This window comes from Geotrypetes seraphini, chromosome 1 (genome assembly GCF_902459505.1).
Source record: "Geotrypetes seraphini chromosome 1, aGeoSer1.1, whole genome shotgun sequence".
Classification (NCBI taxonomy): domain Eukaryota; kingdom Metazoa; phylum Chordata; class Amphibia; order Gymnophiona; family Dermophiidae; genus Geotrypetes; species Geotrypetes seraphini.
Genome location: NC_047084.1, coordinates 242,463,839 through 242,489,407, shown reverse-complemented (window position 1 = coordinate 242,489,407; position 25,569 = coordinate 242,463,839). Strand labels below are relative to the sequence as shown.

Here is a 25,569-nt window from a genome sequence, read left to right as displayed (position 1 = left end):
ATTTAAAATAATAGCGATCCAAAGGGGGAGGGGAGAAGGTGCGAGGAAGTCTGGAGCTGCAGGGCCGACATTAGAGGGAGTAAGAGTTGATGGTGCCGCAGGGTCCCGCGGGGGGGGGGGGAGGAAGGAAGGAAGAAGAGGAACCGAAGCATGGCAATTGTGGGGAAGTGCAATCCCCCCAATGCGTCCCCTTACCTTACCTCCCCTTACCTTTGCGACGCGTGTGTGCGCTGTGAAGAGAAACTTTGCGCTGCGATGTAATATTTTGTGCGCGAGCGCAGGCCAGCGCACCTTAGCGGGAACACTGATCCTATCCTTCATTCATTCTCATAATTATATTACAAACCTATCATACATTCAATGTCATGATTATGCTACGAACAACCTATCTCATATCATTCACCTATAACACTAAAAAGGCTCCAGCTCCTCAGCATACAACAAAATAAATATGAATTATGCCAAAAAGTCTAGTTGTAGTATAATTATGAGGATAACATTGTGATATATGTGCATTGATGTATTATTTGTAGGTATTAAGCATTTTGTTCTGATTCTCTGAAGAAGATATGGCGAAAAGGGCCAGTCAGAATCAGTTCCTGAAATGATCTTTTTGTTACTACTAAGCTAAGTGGCTTTTTACACATTTCTTCATTATTTAAATAATTAAATTATAGATAGATTGCGATTTTTGCACAATATTTAAATATATTGTTGATTTGCACATATAGTGGAGGAGGAGGACCAGTGATTAAAACCATAATCTGTATCGGCTGAACGACCATTGGCTGGCATGTGATATGAAGATATTGGCTGAAGTCCTGCCTCCTCTCCACAGATGACTCAATCCTTTATCGAATTCATTGGATTTAGTGTCATTTTTGGAAATGCTAAATATTGAGGGCACATTCTATATTTATATTTAAATAGAAGTCTGAATTCCATTTTTGTTTTGAATTTTGTTATTTCCAATCGTAGAATTTTGAATTATTACTTTTTTGTTTTCTTATTGTCATTGACTTATGGCCACCTCCGGTTCCAACAGACCGGTCAGAACTCAATTTGGTCATTAAAAGAAAAAAATGGTTGCCATGAGTTCCTGTGGTTTGGCAAGATTTGGTAGTCTCGTGAGGCTGCCATGGGAACTCACAGCAGCCATTTCTTTCAGCAAGACTGAATGGGTAGGAATGTGAAAGGATCACTCCTACCCTGGCTTACCCCACTAGACTGCTCCCAAGTACCAGTACAAGGTAGGCTTAAGGGGAGGTAGTAAAATGGTATGATATGGCTTATGCTGGTTCATAAAATTGGGTAGGTCATAAGTCGATGACTACCTGTATGTATACTGCATGCAAGAATTCACAAAATAGGGCACATGTATAAAGCAATAATATAAGAAAACTAGAAACTTGCTCCACTATTTTTATTTATTTATTTAAGCATTTATATACCACGTCCAGGGTGGGTGGTTGGGGAGATACTTTTAATTAGAGTGCAATTGTTGGATATGTATAAAGGGGGGGATGATATATGTATTTGTCATAAATATGATTTGATAGAAGTTAAGTGTTGTTAAAGTGTAAAATGTCTGTAAAATATGTTGCACTTATTTTTGGCTTTAAAATGAATAAAGATATTTTTTTTAAAAAGCATTTATATACCACTTATAGCCTAAGTAATTTACATTCAGGTACTCAAGTATTTTTCCCTATCTGTCCCGTTGGGCTCACATTCTATCTAATCTACCTGGGGCAATGGGGGATTAAGTGACTTAATAGCTATGAGGCACAAGACGGCCTGAAAACCATTATCCTTGGGCTAGAAAGTAGCAGCCTTCTGAGAAGAGCTATTTTGCCTCTTTACAGTACATTGGAATGGGTATAAAGAATTCCTTTCAGTAACCAAATATTTGGGGTGACATGTAGAAGCTGTCTTCCAGGAGTTAGGGAATAATCTAATGGTTACTTCAATGGCTGAGAACCAAGAGAAGAAATCCCCCTAGCTAATTCTTGTGTCCTTAGGAAAGTCAACTCTTCTCTGACTTATGAATAAATTTAGATGACAAGCCCTCTAGGATCAAAAAATAAATATAACCCACTTTAATCTATTAGTCTGAACATAAGAATTGCCATACTGGGACAGAACGAAGGTCCATCAAGTCTAGAATCCCGTTTCCAACAGTGAACAACCCAGATCCCAAGGACCTAGCAAGATCCTAAGCAGTAAAAGAGATTTTATGCTGTTTATCCTGGGAATAAGCAAGGCCGGATTAATGAATATGCCCAGTAGGCACGTGCCTAGGATCCAAAATAGTCAGGGGGCCCGCTGAAGGACGACTTACCAATATGCCAATTTTTTTTGCAGACAGCAACGGGCCCTCCCTCCACAGCAACGGGCCCCCACCTGACAATGATGACAATACCGGCCGGCCGCCCCGTCCCCCCCTCCCCCAGCATTGTCAGACGGCAACACGGCCTTCTGCTGGCATCAAAGGCAACGCTGCCAATGCAGCTCCAAGAAGGTCCCGCGATTAATGTGTCTGCCAGTCCATCCCCCTCCTACGTAACTTACTTTTTCTGGCAGACGCAGTCATCACGGGATCTTCATGGAGCTGAGCTGGCCGCATTGCTGTTGATGCCAACGGAAGGCCACGTTGCTGTCCATTGATACCGGGGGGGCCGGCTTTTGTTGTCGTTGTTGTCGGATGGGGGCCCATTGCCGTGGGGGGGACCCATTGTCATTGCTGGGGGGGCATTTCCGTTGGCATGTGGAAAGGGTAGTGGAGGGAGAGAAAGGAGGCGGGGCAGGGCCAGGATGGCCCAGTGTACTTATATGCCTAGGGACCCTCAAAGAATTAATCCTGCCCTTGTAATAAGCAGTGAATTTCCCAAAGCCATCTCAATAATGGTTTATGGACTTCAATTTTAGGAAATTATCCAAGTCTTTTTAAAACTTTGCTAAGCTAATTGATTTCACCACATTCTCAGGCAACAGATTCCAGAGTTTAATTACACGTTGTGTAAAAAAATATTTTCTATGGTTTATTTTAAATGTACTATTTAAAAGCTTCATCGCATGCCTTCTAGTCCTAGTATTTTTGGAAAGAGTACACAAGCAATTCACATTTACCCTTTTCATTCCACTCAGTATTTTATAGATCTCTATCATAGAAACATAGAAAGAAGACGGCAGAAAAGGGCCACAGCCCATCAAGTCTGCCCACTCTATTGACCCACCCCTTGAGTGCTAGTGACCTAGTTCCTTAACTTGACCCTCGTAGGGATCCCACGTGAATGTCCCATTTATTCTTAAAATCGAGCACGCTGGTGGCCTTGATCACCTGCACCGGAAGTTTGTTCCAGTGATCTACCACCCTTTCCGTGAAGAAATACTTCCTCGTGTCACCACTAAATTTCCCCCCTCTGAGTTTGAGGGGGTGCCCCCTTGATCATATCACCCCTGAGCCATCATAGGGAAGTCAGACTATCCCTTTTATCATTTTCTTCTCTGTACCTTTTCTAATTCTACTATATCTTTTTATGAGATACAGCGATGAGAATTGCACACAATATTCATGATGTGGCCGTATCATAGAGCGATACAAGGGCATTATAGTATTTTCATACTTGTTTTCCATTCCTTTCCTGATATTTCCTAACATTTTACAGCACATTGAGCTAATGTATCTTCAATGATAACACCCCTTCAAAGAAATGCAGTAAATTGGTAAGGCAAGATTTCCCTTCTTGGCTTTCTCTCATTAAATGCAACCAAAACAAAGAAATTGACCCTGGGAGATCCATAGAGAAGAAAATCCAAGAGAAATCAAAAAACACTATGGAGTGACGATGTTCCTGAAATGGACTTTATTGAAAATTTTAAAATTCCAAAAGTCTACTTAAGCAATCCACATAAAAGTAAAATAATCCACATAAAAACCTTAAGGACCTAGTCCGCTGAGAGTGTAGGACCCAACACGGTCCGTGTTTTGATAAGATAGTCTTCTTCTGGGGTCCTATAAATGATAGGGTTGCATTGGAATGATATATAAACAAATGAGGACAATTCCTGTGTTGGTGAATCTAAGGGCCTCTTTTACAAAGGTGCGTTAAGCGTTTTAGCGTGGATTTGGTACGCGCTGAATCAACACGTGTGCTAACCACTAACACATCCATAGGATAACATGCTCGTGTTAGCCTTTAGCGCGTGCTAAAAAGCATAGCGTACCTTTGTAAAAGAGGGAGTAAGGATGCAAGTGGCATCATGCATAAGAGTGATATGGTACAAAAAATAAAAAGGTACAAAAGTGACTGGTGAGATCTAAGAATAATTGAAGCTAGTGAAAGAATGTGACTACTCTTGTGCATGATGCCACTTGCATCCTTAGATTCACCAACATAGAAATTATCCTTATTTGTTTATATACTTCTCCCTCTGGATTCGCAGGGGATAGGGGTAGAGCCGGACCGCGAATGGTGAAATACCGTGAATATCTTCTGGTCCGGCTCTGACCCACTCCAGCCTCCCTCCTGCCTTCCCCCTGGCATCCCGGCCTTACCTGGTGGTCTAGCGGGCTTTCGGGGCAGGAGTGATCTTCCCACGCTCCTGCCCTGTGCAGATCGCCAATAGGAAATAGCTGCCATGAGTTCCCGTAGTCTCTCGAGACTACGACGGGAATCCCCACAGCCATTTCCTATTGGCGATCTACACGGGGCAGAAGTGTAGGAAGATCGCTCCTGCCCCGAAAGCCCGCTAGACCACCAGGTAAGGCCGGGACGCCGGGATGAAGGCTAAACTGTGGGGGGGTTTCTTTTTTTTCCCCTCCCCCAAAAATCGCGAATATGTGAAATTGCAATTGCCGAAACCGCGAAGGGGGAGGGGGAAGTGTATATCATTCCAATGGAACCCTATCATTTATAGGACCCCTGAAGAAGACTACCTTGTCAAAACACAGACCGTGTTGGGTCCTACGCTCTAAGCAGACTAGATCCTTAAGGTTTTTATGTGGATTGCTTAAGTAGACTTTTATTTATTTATTCAGTTTTCTATACCATTCTCCCAGGAGAGTTCAGAACAGTTTACATGAGTTTATTCAGGTACTCAAGCATTTTCCCTGTCCCAGCGGGCTCACAATCTATCTAATATTCCTGGGGCAATGGGGGGATTAAGTGACTTGCCCAGGGTCACAAAGAGCAGCATGGGTTTGAACCCAGAACCCCTGGATGTGCTGAGGCTGTAGCTTTAACCACTACGCTATGCACTCCCCACACACTTTTAAATTTTCAATAAAGTCCATTTCAGGAACATCGTCACTCCACAGTGTTTTTTGCTTTCTCTCATTAACCCACGCTTATGTATATGTTCTGTCATTTTGTCCTTTATAATAGTCTCTACCATTTTGCCTGGCACTGACATCAGACTCACTGGTCTATAATTTCCTGGATCACCTCTTGAGCCCTTTTTAAAAATCAGCGTCACATTGGCCACCCTCTAGTCTTCTGGTACTATACTGGATTTCAAATATAAATTACTAATTACTAACAATAGCTCTGCAAGTTCATTTTTTCAGTACTATCAGCATTCTGGGATGTATATCATCTAGTCTAGGTGATTTGCTACTGTTCAGTTTTTCAAATTGACCCATTATGTTTTCCAGTGTTACAGAGGTTTGTTTGAGTTTCTCTGGTTCGTCAGAATTGAATAGCATTTCTGACACTGGTAGCTCCCCCACATCTTTCTTGCTGTAGACCAAAGCAAAGAATTAATTTAATATTTACACTATGGCCTTCCCTTTTATCCCTCGGTCATCTAGTAGTTCAACCAATTATCTTCCCAGCTTCTTGATTGTATACCTAAACGTTTATACTGTGCTGTATATTTTTGCTTCCAGTGCAATCTCCTTTTCAAGGTCTCTCTTTGCCTTCCTTATTAGCCCCATATATATTTGACTTGCCATTCCTTGTGCTGTTTATAATTATTTTCAGTTGGATCCTTCTTCCACTTTCTGAAGGATGCTCTTTGAGCAATGATACCCTATGCTAAAATAGCATGACTTGTGGTAAAATAACCTATCTTAATAATAGCCCACTTTAACAGCTTCTTTAGGGGACCTTTTGCTAAATTCAGTGTTCCCGCTAAGCTGCGCTGGGGTGCGCTGACGCACAAAATATTACCTCACAGCGCACAAGTTTCTCGTCACAGCGCACACAGTGTAGAGCACAGTTCTTCAACCGCCGGTCCGCAAACAAAATCTTGCCGGTCCGCAAAGGATTCGGTCCCCGCCGCAACGAAAGGCCGGCGTCAGCTGACTTGCAACTTCCTGTTGCAGTCGCTGTGCCGGGACTCCTGCCTTCGCCGGGACTCCTGCCTTCCACCGCGTTTGCCTCCTGCCTTGTCTCCGCACCTCCAGACCAGCAGCGGCAGCTGTGTATGCTTTTAACTTCGGCACAGAGCTGCCCCTAATCAATAGTTTAGCGCGGTTTCATAAGGCAGCCTCGGGGCCTTTGCTAGGCCGGCCCACATCGCATCATCGAAGCGGGCCGGCTATCAAAGGCCCCGAGGCTGCCTCATGAAACCGCGCTAAACTATTGATTAGGGGCAGCTCTGTGCCGAAGTTAAAAGCATACAGAGCTGCCGCTGCTGGTCTGAACTCTTGGGCCGCTGAAGGAGGGCAAAAAGCAGCTGTCCTGGAGGTTTCCCTTCCTCTCGCCTTTACAGGTTCCTTTTTTCCACCTTTTTTTTTTTCCTTCAAACGGCAACGGGCCCCAGCATCGACATCAATCAAGTAAGTTCCACTGTCAATCAAGCGGTTCTGCTCGGCCAAAGCTTCCCCTGTGACATGAGCCACCCTCAGGGGAAAGAAAGTGACCCACAAAGGTGAGGGGAAGGGGGGCAGATGATTGAAGTTGGGGGGGGGGGGAGAGAGAGAGAGAGAGAGAAGGGGCAGATGATGGAATGGAGGAGATGAGAGAGAGAGAGAAGGGGACAGATGATGGAAGTGAGAAGAAGGGAGAGAGAGCAGAAGGCAGATGGATGTCAGTTGAGAAGGGAGAGCAGATGCTGAATGGAAGTGGGGAAAGAACACATACTGGATGGAAGGAGGAGATAAATAAAGGGGGAAGAAAATAGTAAGATAATGGAGGGGTGAGGGAAAGGGGTGACAAGCTGTGTGTAGACACAGTGAAAAGAGGGAAACGGGACTAAATAGTAAGAAAGAATTTAATTTAGATGGAGGCAGAAAATAGAGAAGGAAGACCAGAGAAGAAAAGGGAAGAGAGAGCAGAGAATGATCAGATCTGAGTGGAGGAAATGAGAAGAGAGATATGCTAAAAACCACAGGGGGGAGGGAAGGATAGAGATGCCAGACCATGAGGGGAACAGAAGGAAGATGATGGATGCTAGACCAAATTGGGGGGTGGGGGGGGCAGGAGGAGAGATGGCAGGGAAAGACAGACAGGGAATGGAAGGGGCAGATGCTGGACTGAAGAGACAGAGAAGGTTATCATGCTGCTGTACCGGGCCATGGTACGCCCTCACCTGGAGTACTGCGTCCAGCACTGGTACTTTAAGAAGGACACGGTACTACTCGAAAGGATCCAGAGAAGAGCAACTAAAATGGTTAAGGGGCTGGAGGAGTTGCCGTACAGCGAAAGATTAGAGAAACTGGGCCTCTTCTCCCTTGAGCAGAGGAGATTGAGAGGGGACATGATAGAAACATTCAAGGTACTGAAGGGAATAGACTTAGTAGCTAAGGCAGGGAGAACGAGAGGGCACTCTCTAAAGTTGAAAGGGGATAGATTCCATACAAACGTAAGGAAGTTCTGTGGTAGAAAGCAACATATTTATTTGGCTCATAACTTGCTGGCGCCCGATATTTTTAGCTCACAGTGAAAAAAGTTTGCTCACAACACCCGCCCGCTTAGAGGGAACACTGCGGTATTAGTATCAGAAGGCTTTCCTGCATATTGAAGCCACTTTTAGTGCAGCTGTGCATTTTGCATTTCACCCATTAGTGGCCATGTGCTATTTCCCCAGTTAGCATGTAACCATTAGCATAGGAGCCCCTACCAACCTATTTACTGAGTGGTAAAGACACCCGTGCTGACCGCATGCTAATTGGTTATTGTAGCTGTGCTGATTACAGCTGGGGTATGCCTGCTCTCCACCTCCATATTACAACACTTAGGCCTCCTTTTACAAAACTGCAATAGCAGTTTCTAGTGCGGAGAGCTGCGCTGAATGGCCCGCGCTGCTCCCGAAGCTCACAGGAACTCAATGAGCGTCAGGAGCAGCAGGGCCATTCAGCGTGGCTCCCTAAACTGCTATCAGTTTCGTAAAAGAGGGGGTTATTACAAATCCCAAATGCTTCACTATAGCTACTACTATAATTTTCTTAATCCTCAGCTGGCTTTGCAGCTTTCAAAAGTGTTCAGTTGCTCAGTGCTTCAGCCACACTCGTCATTGGATCTTATTTTTATATATTTTTTATATTACTCCTATTTATTTTATTCAAATTTATGAACAGTGTATATATTTCCACTTATCTGAATCATGCCGTTGTTATGGATTACCTCTCCTGACATGTCCATGTTTCAAAAAGATTTCCCTCAGGGTCTAGGTTTCTCTATTATTCTTCTCTATAATCACATATAACAATATTACTAAATGCCAGCTGCATATAGTATTTTCATAAAAGTAATACTTCACATATTTTGAAGCTAAAGCAAGTAATAAAAACAACTTACTTGAAAAAGAGATTTTCTTTTAGTAAATGGACAGCAAATTCATTACTAGTGGTGGAAAGCAGCAAAACGGCTACTGCCTTACTTCCTGTAGTGAGTTGGTGTCTTGACGTCAGTTCCACCTTTTTTTTAGAAGACCCGCTCACAACATCTCAGTATCCAATAGAAATGCACTGCAATCAAATCCTTCCTTCAGCTTTGCATAATGAAATCATTGACATCTAGTCCAGCCCTTCAGTCAGGCCCTCCAGTGCAAGTGAATTCAAATGGAAAATCCATTTTTGTTCTTTTAAATTTAAAGTTTTTTTTTAATAATTACCACCCTCCCTCCATACTTGGACTGAATCAATTATTCTCCATTTAATATCAGTCAAATTATGACCCATCCTTTTCCAGTGATCTACAATCGGAGCTGTATCAGTATCTATATTAACCTGAGATTTATGCTCAGTTAAGCGTACTTTAATACTCTCCACCTCCAAACATGATCCCAGTGCTAAAAAAATATTTTCTATTTTTTAAATACGTAGGTAGCATGTGCTGAAGAACAAAAGTACTACTGGACGCTTGAGCATGCCCCTCAGTAGTGGATTTTAACTTGCAGTAAACACATTTTAGCGTTTACTGCAGCTTAGAAAAAGAGCCCCTAATGTGGTATAATATGAAAGATACATTTAAAAAACAAAACAAAAACAAATATACTATATGCTAAAACTTACCCCCTCTTTAATGAAACTGCGATAGCAATTTCTAGCATGGGAAGCTGTGCTGAATGGCCCGCGCTGCTCCCGATGCTCATAGAGTTCCTATGAGCGTCGGGAGCAATGCAGGCCATTCAGTGCGGTTCCCCGAGCTAGAAACTACTATCGCAGTTTCATAAAAGAGGGAGATAGTTGAGCTATTCTAAGAGTTTTATCATGAAATCAAAATAGTGGCAGTGTTTCTTGTGCAATCAAACTGGAACACCAAACCTTCCAAAAACATTTGTTATCTACATATATAAATATCAAATTGACTGCGTAAATAAAATGAGACCTCAAACACAATGAACCCACAAATTCCAGATTCAGTCTATTATCCTCTGGATTCTATACATAGGGACTAAAGTTCTGTGTGCAGATCTGTGCATGTTGCTAATTTGCATATGCAACTTAATTAATTAACAAGCCAATCAGCACCAATAATTGCCACGTAACAATCAATTATTGGCACTCATTGGAACTAATTAGAATTTATACACGTGGAGGGGTATAATAAAAAAAAAACCGCCCAAGACCCCTTTTGGCCTAAAGCTTTAAACGTTGAAAGTAGAAGCAGGGAAAATGTCCTTTATCAAAAAAAAACATCCAAAAGGAGGTTTTTTTTTATAATGGCCTACGTTCAGCTGTTTAAATGCCCAGACCACCACTACGTCTACACTAACAACATATAATCAACCTAAAAAAAGCCTAACTCCCAAACGCCCAAAACAAGAGTTTTTAGGCAAAAGAGGAGCCAGTCCTTCGCCTAAAAGCTGGATTCTATAACCGGTGTCTGTCAAAAACAACACCAGTTACAGAATCCACCCCCTTCCCTACAATGATCGGGCCGGGAGAGATCCCAAGCCCTCCTGGCCCCGCCGACAATGATCAGGGCAAGAGGGAGCCCAAGCCCTCTTGTCCTGGCGACAGCCTGATGTTACCTGACACGACTGGGGCAAGAGGGAGCCCAAGCCCTCTTGCCTCGTGGCACCCCGACGTTCCCCGACTAGATCGGGGTAAGAGGGAGCCCAAGCCCTCTTGCCCCGTGGAACCTCGAACCCCCCCCCTGCCAATTATGATTGAGCAGGAGGGAGTCCAAGCCCTCCTGCCCAGGCAAACCCCTTACACTTTCACCCCCACTAAGATATGGGCAGGAGGGATCCCAGGCCCTCCTGTCCTTGACGCACCCCCTCCAACAAACGCCCGCCTCCGAGACTCCGATCGGCCCCCTCTCGCCAACCCGCGAGACCATGCCGACCCCTCGAGCCTCCCCAATCCCCCTTCCCATACCTTAAATTCATTGGACAGATGGACGGGTGCCAAGCCCGTCCATCCAGCAGGCCAGCCATCCGTTGAATGGCTGTCCTTAGGCCCTGATTGACCACTTCTGGGTAAAACCACATCCATGCCCAGCCTTGGGCGAGGTTAAATGTCCCAATGCAGTGTAGGCGGCTTGCATCAGGATTATTTTTTTAAAAGCATGCCTCCCGATTGGCAGGTTAGACATCAGTAGGAAGCCTATCGCTGCCTACAATCGGGACGCCATTTATAGAATCTGCCCCCTAAGGTCTATGTTCCAGAAATAACAAAGAAAGACATTTTAATTTAATCATGAAATTGTGATTACAGGGCAGACTGGATGGACCATTCAGATTTTTATCTGCTGTCATTTACTATGTTACTATGTTCTAAGCAGGGACCGCCTTATACATGTTAAATACACATGTACAGTGCTGTGTACGCCTTTCAGCACTTTAGAAATAATAAATAGTAGTAATAGTATTTTAAATACATAGAATATAAGATATGTCATATGGTGACTAATATCTGATCAAAGCTAGCTTCCTGTATCTGACAATTACCAATCTGGAGAGCACAGAGGAAGTATGAAACAAATAGTTCTTTATTCCAAATTCTAGGAAGTAAAGAGTGACATTTTCTTTGTATGAGTACCTCTCTGAAGTTGTTAAAGTTTCTGAACTTCAGAAACTCTACTAAAGGCCTTAAGCACATCCTCCAGCAACAAAATTCACAGCTTAATTGAGTATTGATTGAAAAACTGTTTCTTAAATGTCTTTCAAATATATTCCTTGTAGTTAGTTTCATGTGTACTTTAGGTCTAGTGTTATTTACAATGATGAATTTCTAAAATGCCCTTTCAAAATTTGAGGACCAGACAACATTTTTGGTACGTCCATACACATGGATATCAAGTTTAACTTTGAAAACATAAAGCACATATGATATTCTCTATAAGGTGCAGAGAAGTCCGTCACCTGCTTTTCTCCTATTAAAGGTAGTGCAGAAATAGCACAACCACAAGGGACAGGCAAGGCCTGTGACACTTTGAAACTTTGCTACTGCTGCTCTATGTCCGATAGTAGAGATAATTAGAGGGAACCAGGAGTTTCAAAACTAAGGGGTCCTTTTATCAAACTGCATAGGGGGTTTAACGCACGTTAAACTGCCTGTCGCGCTAGCCGCTAGCACCTGCATTGAGCAGGCGTTAGTTTTTTAGCCGCCCGGGGGGGGGGGGTTAGCACATGATGAAACGTCCGACGCGCCAGCCCCCGCTAGCGCGGCTTGATAAAAGGACCCCTAAGGGGGAGGGGGAGGGGACTATTGTGTCAGGTTATTTTACCATAAGTCAGGTTGTTTTAGTACAGGGTATCCTGACTTGTACTAAAAGAACCTGACGTGGTAAAATAATCCACATTGATAAACACCCCCTCCCTAAATACCTAAATGTTCCTTGCCAGCTCCATCCCTTTGGGACGTGAGTAGTTTTATCTGCAAATAAGGATGATTTTTAGGCACCCTTTCCGCATCCCCCCTCCCCCCAAACACACACACACAATTTTACTCAGGAATATCCTTAAGCTATGTGGTAAAATCTTTTGAAACTGCCCTCTAGACTTGTACACACTGAGACCTGGAGATTGCAAATTCTTGCTGTTCCCCCTGCTCCTTTCCCCCATCAATATTTTAACACACATTTACTTTGCTAGCAGCTATTAAAGTAGATATCCCTGGCTACTTCCTACATTCAGTTGATAAGACACATAGCATTCTTTAAATTTCTTTTCTGAAGCAGGCAGATTTACAGTATCATACTTCATATGTAGACTTAAAAAAATAAAAGTAAAAGCTCAAAACAATTCTGCTATCTTTGCTGATAAGACATCAAAAATGGCATGCACAAGGCTTCAGTCACATTGCCCCATAAGATAACACGCCTTCACATCTAATTGGTGTTTTGCTTTGTGCTTTTCTCAGCCTTCTCATGTTCCTATACAATGCCTGGCATTACCACATAGCAGCAAGGCACCCGCAGTGTTGTTTAGCTCAGCCAAGATCATACAGGCTTGTTTCAGGATTGTTTTCATGTGCGTTAGTGCTTATTACAAAATCCTCCTTTACTTCATTTTGTTATGAAAAATTTGACTGTTTTATTGGATTATACAATTAACAATTGCCCATTCCCAAATATTCAACCAGGGACTGTGTGATTTTACATTATGTGAATGTGTGTTGTGTTTGTATATCCCCAGCCTTTACCTTTATGAAGGGGCAAAGCTTACTACTGGATGTGATGTTGGTAGGCTGCAAGAAATAATGTTAAAGTATATATTGTATGAATTTAAAAACATTCTTAAGTCAAAATGATCTAGTGGAAAGAAGCTGGGAATTTAAAAACAAATGAACTCAAAGGCACGGTAAGTAAATTATTTATACTGCAGATGGATGCATTAAATCTACTTTGAATAAGGAGCAGTGTTTAAGAATTCTCTAAAGATTGCAGCTTTGGAATATACAGTATATGCATATATCAACCTTCTGTCTTTCCAGAAACCCGACTAATAAAAAAATGTAATTGTAATATAAGAAAATGATTTTTGAGCACAGGGGTAATAAACTATTTAATCTGACGTGGGGCCCATTGACCAATTTTATTAATTCTAATTGAATGGTTTTCCCTTTACTTTTGGCTATACTTTTTACATCCAGGGAAGGGGGGTGGGTGAGAGGGAGATGGATAATGTATAGGGACTGGCTTATATATGAGTTGTTACTACTATTGTATGGGTATCTTGAATAAATTAAAATCAGGGGGGTGGGGGGCTGAAAATTATTCTTAAGTATTTCACTGATGGATATAAGTGCTGTTTTTTCAGGCAACTTGTTATGCAATTTTTGTATGCACTGTTTTTAGAATGAAAATGAATATATATATATATATATAAAATGTAATTGCAATTATGTAAACATCTTTCATCTGAACATCTTTTGCAACGACAGGAGCATTTCAGAAAGAACTATGCTACTTCTAGAACCTAGACACTTCGGGGGTCATTTTATAAATGGTTTTTCTCACTTGTTAAACTTATAAAATTACTCCCATGTACAAGCACATGCATACTTGTATACCACCCAGTTTAGATATGTGCAGGAGAATAGTTTGAGCAGGGCAATAAAATTCAATATTTAATTATGCACATATTTCAGCCATGGGCAGCACAGAGAGGGACAGAGTATAGCAAATATAATATAGCAACAAAAAAAATAAAATAAAAACCACGAAGAGCCTCAATGAACAAGGACTTGTCTGTCTATTGACCCAACACGAGCCATGTTTTGGTGTACAGCACCTGCATCAGATCTTTATAATATAGGCTCAAATAGGTTTCTCCTTGATCTCCCAACTTAAGTGACTTGTTATAAAATTACTCGCTAAATTATTCTTTTCAGAGGGAGGAAGAAAAATGAATGTTACTAAAATTAGTCAATCAACAACTGATCTGGGATTATAATCCTGGAATCTTATGACCCATTAAGAGCTCCTTTTACTAAGGTGCCCTAATCAGGGCAGGATTAATTCTTTGGGGGCCCCTAGGCACACATGTACACTGGGCCCCCTAGCCACGTCCCGTCCATGCCCCACCCACACCCCGCCCCCTGCGCCGCCCCATTTATTTACCTGTTTTCTTATTTACTTTTTAATTTCCACTTGTATTTCTATTTTTCTTTTATTATAAAATTCAAAACAAACAACAAAAATTACCATACCAGTGCCAGTTTTAGTTCTTTGCAAGCCCCAAACATCTCTGAACAAATACCCCCTTCCTTCCCACCTACTTGCCCAGGACTTTAACTCGGAACCCTTTCCTAATGTATATAAAAGTGTTCAAATGCATTGTACAGCAGTAATACTATCTGAAACATAAGTCTATATTAATAACAAAGTTTGCAACTCCTCTCAACTGCCTCACTATATGTCGTCCAACTTTAACCCATATGTATAAACAACCAAATCTGTAACTCCTCTGGTACGTTCCACTCCATGTATGTTAATTTGTAACAAAACAACAAGGCAAGCGGTCCACCAAAGAATCTAATGTGGAACAAAAGTAGATCGGCAGTCAATAAGGAGATTCAAATCAGGTTTATTTTTCAAGGTGCTCCCAGGAACCATGCCTGTTGCTTTTCGCCGAACAAGGCTGGTCAACGCTATCAGAAAACCATGTCTTTCATACACACAGGATACAGAGCCACCTTCACACTGTATGGAATAAGTAATCACAAACTAAACCCCCCCTTTCTTTTTTTTTACAAAAGTACAGAAGAGGTTTTTAGTGCTGCCTGGCGGGTTGAATGTTCTGCGCTGTTTTGACGATTATAAGAATTCTATGCCACTCTGGATCTAATCCTAAATGGGTTAAGGGGACCTGCTAAAGAAGTAGAGGTAGTGGGACCGTTGGGAAACAGCGATCATAATGTGATCAAGTTCAAGGTTGAGGTAGGAATACCGAAAGGAAAGAGAACCATAGCGACAACTTTAAACTTCAGGAAAGGAAACTACGAAGCAATGAGGGAAATGGTAAGGAAGAAACTTAGGAACACTTCAAAAAAATGGCAAAAGGTAGAACTTGCCTGGTCTTTTCTCAAGAACATGGTGAGCGAGGCGCAAAATCTATATATCCCCAGATTCAGAAAGGGGTGCAAAAAGAGTCGAATAAAGGATGCGGCGTGGATAACCAAAACAGTGAAGGAAGCGATAGGCAATAAGAAAAATTCATTCAGGAAATGGAAAAAGGACAAAACTGAGGGGAACTGGAAAGAGAACAGGAAGTATCAAAAAGAATGTCACCGAGTGGTTCGAAAAGCCAAAAGAGAGTATGAAGAGAGGCTAGCCAGGGAAGCAAAAAATTTCAAACCGTTCTTTAGATATGTTAAAGGGAAGCAACCGGCTAGGGAGGATGTGGGACCACTGGACGATGGTGACAAGAAGGGAGTGGTGAAGGAGGAGAAAGAAGTGGCAGAAAGACTTAACGCGTTCTTTTTATCTGTATTTACAAACGAAGACACATCCAACATTCCGGAACCTGAACAATTCTTCAATGGAAATCAGGCAGAAAAATTAACAACCATGGAAGTGAGCCTTGAAGATGTACACAGGCAGATAGATACCCACCTATATTATCTTTTTATCTGCGATCTAGAATGTACTGTAATTCTGCTACACTACACCCGATTCAACCGATCGAGTTAACATGTATTACCTCTGTTAAATGCATTATCTTCCGTTATATGTACTATCTTCTGTAACAAGTATTATCTTCTGTGAAATTGTAGTTCATATCTCACTACTGTTCCTGTAACTTACTCTTATCCTGAAATGTAACTCTACTGGAATATTCCAGATATTTCTATATTGTAATCCGCCTAGAACCGCAAGGCACAGGCGGAATAGAAATCCCTAATGTAATGTAATGTAATGTAATAAATTAAAAACAGACAAATCCCCGGGTCCGGACGGAATCCATCCAAGGGTTCTGAAGGAATTAAAGGAGGAGATAGCGGAACTACTGCAGCAAATTTGCAATCTATCCCTGAAAACAGGCATGATCCCGGAGGACTGGAAGATAGCCAATGTTACGCCCATCTTTAAAAAGGGATCAAAAGGTGACCCAGGAAATTACAGACCGGTGAGTCTGACCTCGGTACCGGGGAAAATGGCAGAAACACTGATAAAAGAAAAAATTGATGAACATTTTTAAAAATCGAACTTCTGATAACCAGCCAACACGGTTTCTGCAAGGGAAGATCATGCCTAACTAACTTATTGCACTTCTTCGAAGGAATTAACAAACGGATGGACAATGGAGACCCCATAGACATCATATATCTTGATTTCCAAAAAGCCTTTGACAAGGTGCCCCATGAACGCCTACTCCGGAAACTGAAGAACCATGGGGTGGAAGGAGATGTACATAAATGGATCAGAAGCTGGTTGGCGGGTAGGAGACAGAGGGTGGGAGTGAAGGGCCACTACTCGGACTGGAGGAAGGTCACGAGTGGGGTCCCGCAGGGCTCAGTACTAGGGCCGCTGCTATTTAATGTATTCATAAATGATCTGGAAACAGGGACGAAGTGTGAGATAATAAAATTTGCAGATGACACTAAACTATTTAGTAGAGCTCGGACTAAAGAAGACTGTGAAAAACTGCAAAGGGACTTGAACAAACTAGGGGAATGGGCAACGAGATGGCAGATGAAGTTCAATGTTGAGAAATGTAAAGTATTACATGTGGGAAACAGAAACCCGAGGTACAACTATACGATGGGAGGGATGTTTTTAAATGAGAGTACCCAAGAAAGGGACCTGGGGGTGATGGTGGACTTGACAATGAAGCCGTCGGCACAGTGCGCAGTGGCTGCTAAGAAGGCAAATAGAATGCTAGGCATCATCAAAAAGGGTATTACAACCAGAACGAAAGAAGTTATCTTGCCATTGTATCGAGCGATGGTGCGTCCGCATCTGGAGTACTGCGTCCAATATTGGTCGCCGTACCTTAAGAAGGATAGGGTGATACTCGAGAGGGTTCAGAGGAGAGCGACACGTCTGATAAAAGGGATGGAAAACCTTTCATACTGTGACCGAGCCGGTACCTGTGTTTCAATGGGGACCGGTCCACGTCCACCTTAGAGCAATCCCTGCGTGCTTCCCTTAAAGGAAGGAAGTCCTGCTGTCTGACATTCACTCATAAGGCATAAAATAAAAAAGGCAAAAAGAAAAGAAAAGAGTCAATTCACTTATTCATGCGGTGACCACTTTATTCTGTGGTATGTTGCTGTGAGTAACCATACAGTTAGTCCAAACTCCAAGCAGTGAAAAAATAATCATACAAACAAAAGAAGAGCTGACAAAAAAGAAGGTTCAGTTTGCAGCTCTCATCTACATGCAGCTGCTTCAGGTAAGAAAAATCAAACACAAAAAGGTGTTGCTGTCTTAATATTCAGACCAAAGCTCAACACTACTGTTAACACTTCTAATAGTTCTGTGCACAAGCCTTAAGTTATAACGGCTTGACCTCAACCAGCTCAGCTGGAGTTGGTGGGGCAAGGGGAGTAAGCGAATCCACCAATTACTTTTCTGAATTACAGAATGCCACTAATGGCCCCACTAACCCAACCTGGATTGACAGTGGATTCTCCCCAACAATTACTCCCCTGATTCACAAACGCACAGCAGAACACAACGGTCAGCTTAACAATGTTGGATCCTGAGAGTTCCAACAAACAACAGAAAAAAAACGTTGTTTTTTTTTTCTTTTCCTTTGCTGCACATAAGCAGGGCAGCACAAGTCACTTTAAACCTTTTTTAGCTAAAGAACCATTCCTTAGCAATAGACAGACAGGTAGAGTATGTTATAACTCCCAAACTACCCAGCCCTGCCACTTAGCTTTCCTGCATCAGGATGTCTTCAGGCAGACTGGGAGTTTCCAAATAGTCCATCGGTTCTGGCTGGGCTGGCTGGCTGGCAAAAGGGTCAGTGTCTGTCTCCTGCATTTCAATGTCCTGGGTCCCAGGAGAACAGCCTAGAGAGACCTCCTCCTGGGCTGGCCCAGAGTGAACTGCCCTTTTCCTCCTCAGAGCAGCCTCTAAAGTATTCAGCCGAACACACCCTGCTCTATGAGGGGGAGGAGCTGCCTGCAAAGTTTGCTTAGATTTTCTCGGCTTCCTCATTATCTCCTTCAGCTGGGAGTTTGTAGAGGGAGGGAGATCCCTGTGAGGCTGTTCAAGGCTATTCTCCTCAACTTCTTCTCCTCCCTGACAATCAGCATTTTCAGGATTAAAGGGGAATGCAGCTATTTCCCTTCTCCTGGTCACAATCCTATCCCCATGATTAGCCCTCTGTATGGTCGGGCTAGCTTTAGCGAGAGCCAAACCCGGTACAGTCAGAGCATCAGGGGTAGGATCGTGACAATACGCTGAGAGATTGGAAAAACTGGGACTTTTTTCCCTGGAGAAGAGAAGACTTAGAGGGGATATGATAGAGACTTACAAGATCATGAAGGGCATAGAGAGAGTAGAGAGGGACAGATTCTTCACACTTTCAAAAAATAAAAGAACAAGAGGGCATTCAGAAAAGTTGAAAGGGGACAGATTCAGAACGAATGCTAGGAAGTTCTTCTTTACCCAGCGTGTGGTGGACACCTGGAATGCACTTCCAGAGGGCGTGATAGGGCAGAGTACGGTACTGGGGTTCAAGAGGGAATTGGACAACTTTCTGCTGGAAAAGGGAATAGAGGGGTATAGATAGAGGATTACTGCACAGGTCCTAGACCTGTTGGGCCACCGCGTTAGCGGACTGCTGGGCACGATGGACCTCAGGTCTGACCCAGTAGAGGCATTTCTTATGTTCTTATGTTCTTATGACCATCAGATCAGTGCAGAGCATTCAGAATGCTGGCTTGTGCTACAAATCGAAGGAACGGTCCAGTTTAGGTACAGTGGTGCATATCTCCCAATACTGAACAAAATATTAAGATAGCAGATGTAACAAATCACTTTACAAATTAACAAATAACCATAAAACAGAAAATGGAAAATAAGATCATTACATTAATTATGGATTTCTATTCTGCTATTACCTTGCGGTTCAAGGAGGAATCAAGAGAGAATACATAGAAAAGGGCTATTTAAAAAAAATGCATCCAAACTGATTAGGAAAGAGGAGGAAAAAAGATGGCAGTAAACATTATGAAGAGATACAGAAAGAACCCACTTAGATTCTTATGAACCAACCTTTGGCAGTCTCTCTAAGGGCAAAGAAACAAACATATATAGGTATTAGAGCAAGACTCTTTGCACATCCATCCTCTCCAAAATCCTGTTCTGTTTAGCTGAACCTGTAGGTTGAAAAGTGGACAAACAAATCTCTTAATTGATCTGAAAAGATGAGACCATCTTCAGAAGAAAGGAAGTAACCATTCGCAGAGAAACACCAAACTCTATAAACCTGAGTAAAGGTTCTCTTCAAGAGAAAGCCTGTAATTCCAAGATTCGCCTCACTGAGACAATGGCCACCAGAAATACTGTTTTGACTGTAAGGTCCAAAAAGGATGTGTTTTGCAGAGGCTCAAATGGAGCCTGAGAGAGGCCCTTCAGAATGACATTAAGGTCCCATGATGGGAAAAGCCAGCGTAACAGAGGATACAATCTGAGCACCCCGTTCAAGAACCGAGTGACGTCTAGATGAGACACCAGTGATTGCTTACCTCCCTGAGCCTGAAAGTACGAGAGGCCTGCCACCTGTACTTTGAGAGATGCGACTGCTAGGTCTTTTTCAAGTCCGGCTTGCAAAAATACCAGGATCACTGGAATTTGGTGCCTGGCAAGGCTTTACCTGTTCTTTAGTGCACCAGAGCTGGAAAGCCTGCCGGGTTTTAGCATAAGCCACAAACATTGAAGGCGTCTTTGCTCTAAGGAGAGTCACAATGACTATCTCTGAGTAATCCTTATAAGTAAGGGTCAAGTGCTCAAGAGCCATGCTGTAAGACCAAAGCACCTTGAATTCTGTACATGGTACTACTCGAAAGAGTCCAGAGAAGAGCGACTAAAATGGTTAAGGGTCTGGAAGAGTTGCCGTACAGTGAGAGATTGGAGAAACTGGGCCTCTTCTCCCTTGAAAAGAGGAGACATGATTGAAACATTCAAAATACTGAAGTGCAGTGGCGAACCAAGAGGAGGGGGGATGGTCTGCCCCGGGTGCAGCCTTAGGGGGGGTGCACAGTCGGCCAGGTCCGGAAAATTCCTGGGCTTCAACGTCGACGGCTCTCAGCAGCATCGGCGCCCCCCCCCCCCCCGACATCACTCAAGTTCGGCCTCCTTCTCCCTGCCTCAACAGAACTTCAGATCGGCAACAGGTGCTCAGTCAAAAGCTTCCGTCTGACTCAGCTTCCTGTTTCCGCCTAGGCAGTTCAGTCAGAGGAAAGCTTTTGACTGAGCACCTGTTGCCGATCTGAAGTTCTATTGATGCCAGGGGTAGAAGGAGGCCCGTTGCCGATCTTAAGTGTCATCGAGGGGGGCGGGGGGAGAGGGCGTTGCCGATCTTGTTGCCAAAATCGGAAAGGTGAGGAAGGGAGAAAGATGGGCCTGTGGTGGATGGAGAGATTGAGAGAAGGGGCAGATGATGGAAGTGGGGGGAAAGAGAGAGAAAGGGAAGATGATGGAAGTGGGAGGAAGGGGGAGAGAGAAGAGGGCAGATGATGGAAGTGGGGAGAAGGGGGAGCAAATGCTGAATTTTCTTCTGAATCCACACAAAGATAGCTATATAGTAATAACAGTGGGATTTGGATAGGCCCAGCTGTCCGCCTGTCTACCCACAACCCCCCTACCCTCATAACCTTCCCTCCCCCTACCCCCACCCTTCATCACAATCACGCTACAGTCTTTATGATGGCAAAAATTAGCCGCAGCTCTGTTTATTAAAGCTACCAAAATACATATTTCCAGTGCCCTTGACCCCGCCACCTCAGCAAGAGTCAGAGGGGTGGCATGTCCCACATGACCCATTTACCCGGGTCACCTGGCCCACCAGGCACGGCTCCCAGCCGGCCTACCGCTCATCGCCGGATGAGCCCATGCCCCAGTAGCTTGGGAGATCCATACTCCCATGCTACAATCACCTGCCAACAATGGGCAGGCGGATGGGAAAAAGCTGCCCTGGAGGACCCCGGAAGGAGCCGAGTCCTCCAAGGGCCCGGCTTCAAAGCCTCACCTCTGTGCCCTTTTCCACCTCCCCTTCAATTAATTTGAATCTTCCCTACCTGACAAGCCCCTCACCCTATCCCTGTGTAACTACTCCCTCACCCCCCCCCCCCACTACCCTAACAACCTGTCCGATGGGCAACACGCGGGCCCTACCAGCCCCATGTTATATTCCGCCCATCAGCACAGGCTCTCGGGCTCCCATTTACAGAATTAAGAATCTCTATCATGGATGGGGAACCTATATAACCATGACCCTCTGTCCCAGAACTGAGAAGCTGTGCAGAGTTTGTCACTGGGTTAAATTTACAAAGGAGGAGTGAAAAGCTTCATGTATTAAAATAATGCACATAAAGTGAAGGATTGAAAAGCTCCAAACACATCAGGAGCAAAGCAAACGTTCCATTGCATTTTTGCTGACCACACCTATATTTACTTAATTAAATACTGCACTGTTCTCATTTCACTTTTCCACAACTGAGTTTGCCAGTTAATTAGGATGCAGTTTATTGTCCCTTGCTCCTGTGGGCTTCCTGCTCAATTACAGCCGGCCTTATTTAGAATCTGAAACAATGAACCATCATTTGCATCGACTGAGAGCTTCCTTACCATTTTAACTTCCATCCATTTCTCTGGATTTCAGCCGTCACAGCAACTGTTCTTGGCCAGTAGCCATGGACCACAACTCTCCCTGTAATCCAATGTGCATCCATCCGAGCCTGGTTATTAAACCCCTCTTTTACATAGCCCGATAGTGTGGGTCGCTGTGGTAACTACCCTGAAGCTCATAGGGATTTAAAGAGCTTCAGGGCTTTTGCTACGTGGCTTTGTAAAAGTGTGTAGGAGGGTGGTGGGAGAAGTGTTTCTGTAGTACAATGATTAAAACTCCTTCTTCCAGAGTGTGATCATTGATATCCACCATCCTCAGCCTTTGTCACCTTAAGAAACAGAATCAGATATAGATATCAAACATGGCACTGATTTATCAGGCTAGCTCAATAAAATTGCTTCAAATTTACTGGTAAAAGAAGCTCTGAAAAATGTTTTGTGTAATTTTTTCTGGATTTATGACTGGGTTAATATTGATGTACTCCATAGAAGAATAAAAATAAAACTCCAAAATTTGCAAGGGCACAGGAAACACAGTGGGGATGACCAACAAATCAGGAAAGGCACATGGTACATAAGAAGCATCCTTTATTTAGATAAAAACAGATCAGCTCAGACTATCAAGCACATGAGGAATGCATCAGGAATCCATAAACATAACATAAATTTTTATTTATATACCGCAAAAGCCTTTCAGTTCTATGCGGTTTACAAAAGAGATGGGCTGACCATTGTCAGTGAGCTACAATAGATAGAATATTGGCATCAATGAATTAACAATAGTTTCATATCAGTATGCTGCTTTGAAGGGATTACAAGAATTTTGAGAACAGATGGGTTTTTAATAGCTTTCTAAAATCCATACTGTATATGATGTTGATATTCTAACCATTTGGCCTAGTTCAGGATCCCTGGAAGCGGTTTGGTATTATAAGAGTTGGTTAATGAATCTTTTCTGAGTACAGCCTTTGACTGAAGGGTAAGTAAAAAATGATCGTGAATGTGTGGAGCGGCTTGACGATGAGAACAAGAATTAAGCAGTTAGGTAGTTAGGTAATAGGCCATGTAGGGCTTTGCAGACAAGATATCCAAATTTGAAGAGAACTCTTCCCTCGATAGGAAGCCAATGTAGTTTTTGGTAGAATGGAGTTATGTGGTCAAATTTTTTCAGGTTAAAGATTAGTCTCACTGTGGTGTTCTGGATGATACTCAGTTTCCAGAAATGCCTGTATTGTCCTGCTAGGTATGCTAGGTATAAATTCAAATAAACATATTAAAAATTACAATAAACCATTGTCATAATCATAAAATATTGTCATATGAGAAATTAAAGCACAAAGTAATATGAAATAGGATATGTCAAAATAATACAGTTCTAATCAAACAAACAAAAAAATCAGGGCAGTCGTATAGACTCCTCAAAAAATATAAAAATTACAAATTGTTAACTTGTTCTTGCAGAATCAATCCCACATCCAGACAAGTCAAAAACACATCAAAGAAAAAAGTCATAAATGATAAGTACAAAAAAATGTGGATTAAAACAGACCTCATATACAGACCACCGGGACTACACTGTACCATAAGCGGTCTGAATCAATACGGGGCTGAAGAAAACTCCACATATCAATAGGATCCAAATCTTTCATGCATGCAAAACTTTCAGTTTCAAATTCTGTAATTGCAGACTGGATAGGTAAAAATAACAAACTGCAAGAAATTTCAAAAACAAAGGCTACACAGCTGGGAAATATACAGTTCATTTTAGAAAAGAGCTGTTTTTAATACAAGTTAGAAGGCGTGAAGCAAACTTATCTGAGTCGGTGGCACAAGATGGCTTCAATCTTAACGTGCCACAATCAGCTCGTGGCACGTTAAGATTGAAGCTGCCTTGTACTGGGATAGATTGATCACTGGTCTGACTCAGTCTGGTAATTGTTATGGCTGTTCTTAATAAACAGCCTTTTATGTTTTAGAATAGAGGGATAATAAGAAAATGAAAAATAAATTTAGGTTTACAATTAAAAAAGAGATCTATGTGAACTCAAAGGCCCAGCCAGATTCTATCAATGGAGTCTAAATTGGCCAGAGCCTAGGTCAGGGGTCCCCAAAGTCCCTCCTTGAGGGCTTAATCCAGTCTGTTTTTCAGGATTTCCCCAATGAATATGCATTGAAAGCAGTGCATGCACATAGATCTCATGCATATTCATTGGGGAAATCCTGAAAACCCAACTGGATTCGGCCCTCAAGGAGGGACTTTGGGGACCCCTGGCCTAGATAAATAGCGCTGGCCACGTGCCAATCGCACTTAGATACCATTAACAGAATTGAAATTACTGGCGTCTAAGAAAAAACTTACCCCCTCTTTTACTAAGGTGCACTAACCGATTAGCGCATGCTAATCGAATTAGTGCATGCTAAATGCAAACATGTCCATAGACTAACATGCACGCGTTAGTGCACCTTAGTAAAAAAGGGTGCCAATAATGTAAGCCAGGGTTTTAAAGGCTTATATTTCCGGCAACTAAGGCCCTCTTTTCCAATGGTGCGCTAAGCGTTTTAGTGCAGATTTAGCGTGCGCTAACCGCTAACACGTTCATAAGATAACATGCACGTGTTTAGCGCATACTAATATTTAGCGCATGCTAAAAAGCTTAGCGCACCTTTGTAAAAGACGGGGTAAGTTTTTGGGAGAATTGCGCCTAATGGCATCTGATGATGCCTGAGGTCATCTCATCCCCTAAACATGCCTACTTTGACATTAGGGACTGCTAAGCACCTAGTGGCGCCTACTTTTTTTTTTTTTAAAAAGTACATTTAATTGGTTTAAATGGTTTGTTCAATTTCTGCATCAATTAAAGTCAATTAATGCAATTATGTTATGCGCCAGTAGGGGCACTCTAGGCACTGTTTACAGAATATGGTCTATCACCACTAGCTTAGTAATAATTCTGGTTGAATTTTTTGTTGTTGGTCCAATAAATAGGATCACAGTGGGCAAAGAATTCAATTTTCACCAGGATTAATATGATTACAGAAATGCTATATAATGCAATGAGGCAGTGATAAATAACTATTCTTTACCTTGGGAACCGAGTGCCTTGTGTATATATGATTATATGTTCATATAAACCAAGGGGAACAAATCTCAGGGGAGAATCCCACAGTCTTAGACAATTGAACTGGCAGGTGTTACAGATGTAAAACACAGCTGGAAACTTACTTTTGGAAAAAGGAAAACCAATATTGCTCTGCTCGTGGTTTTAAGTTCACATAGGTCTCTTCTATATACTGTATAATTTGCATTCCCATTCTAAAACAAAAAAGGCTGTTTATTAAACTGTGGAAGGAGTGAATCACCGTCCCTCTCTTTTTTGCCCTTCCTGCTAGAGGTTGCATAACATTCTTGAAATCATGTTGCTTC

At 42.7% G+C, this 25,569-nt stretch overlaps 1 protein-coding gene across 3 annotated transcripts in view; it reads right to left on the bottom strand.

The window, feature by feature from the left end:
* KCNIP4 (potassium voltage-gated channel interacting protein 4) overlaps nt 1-25,569 on the bottom strand; it is a 691,146-nt gene that overhangs the window by 297,176 nt on the left and 368,401 nt on the right. Inside the window, exon 1 of one of the 3 annotated variants that reach the window (XM_033948590.1) lies at nt 22,146-22,267. The exons of the other annotated variants lie outside the window; for them this stretch is intronic. The gene's annotated coding sequence lies outside the window, so the exon portion shown is untranslated. Of the gene's footprint in view, nt 1-22,145; nt 22,268-25,569 lie in introns of those variants that run through there. 3 annotated transcript variants of the gene reach the window in all.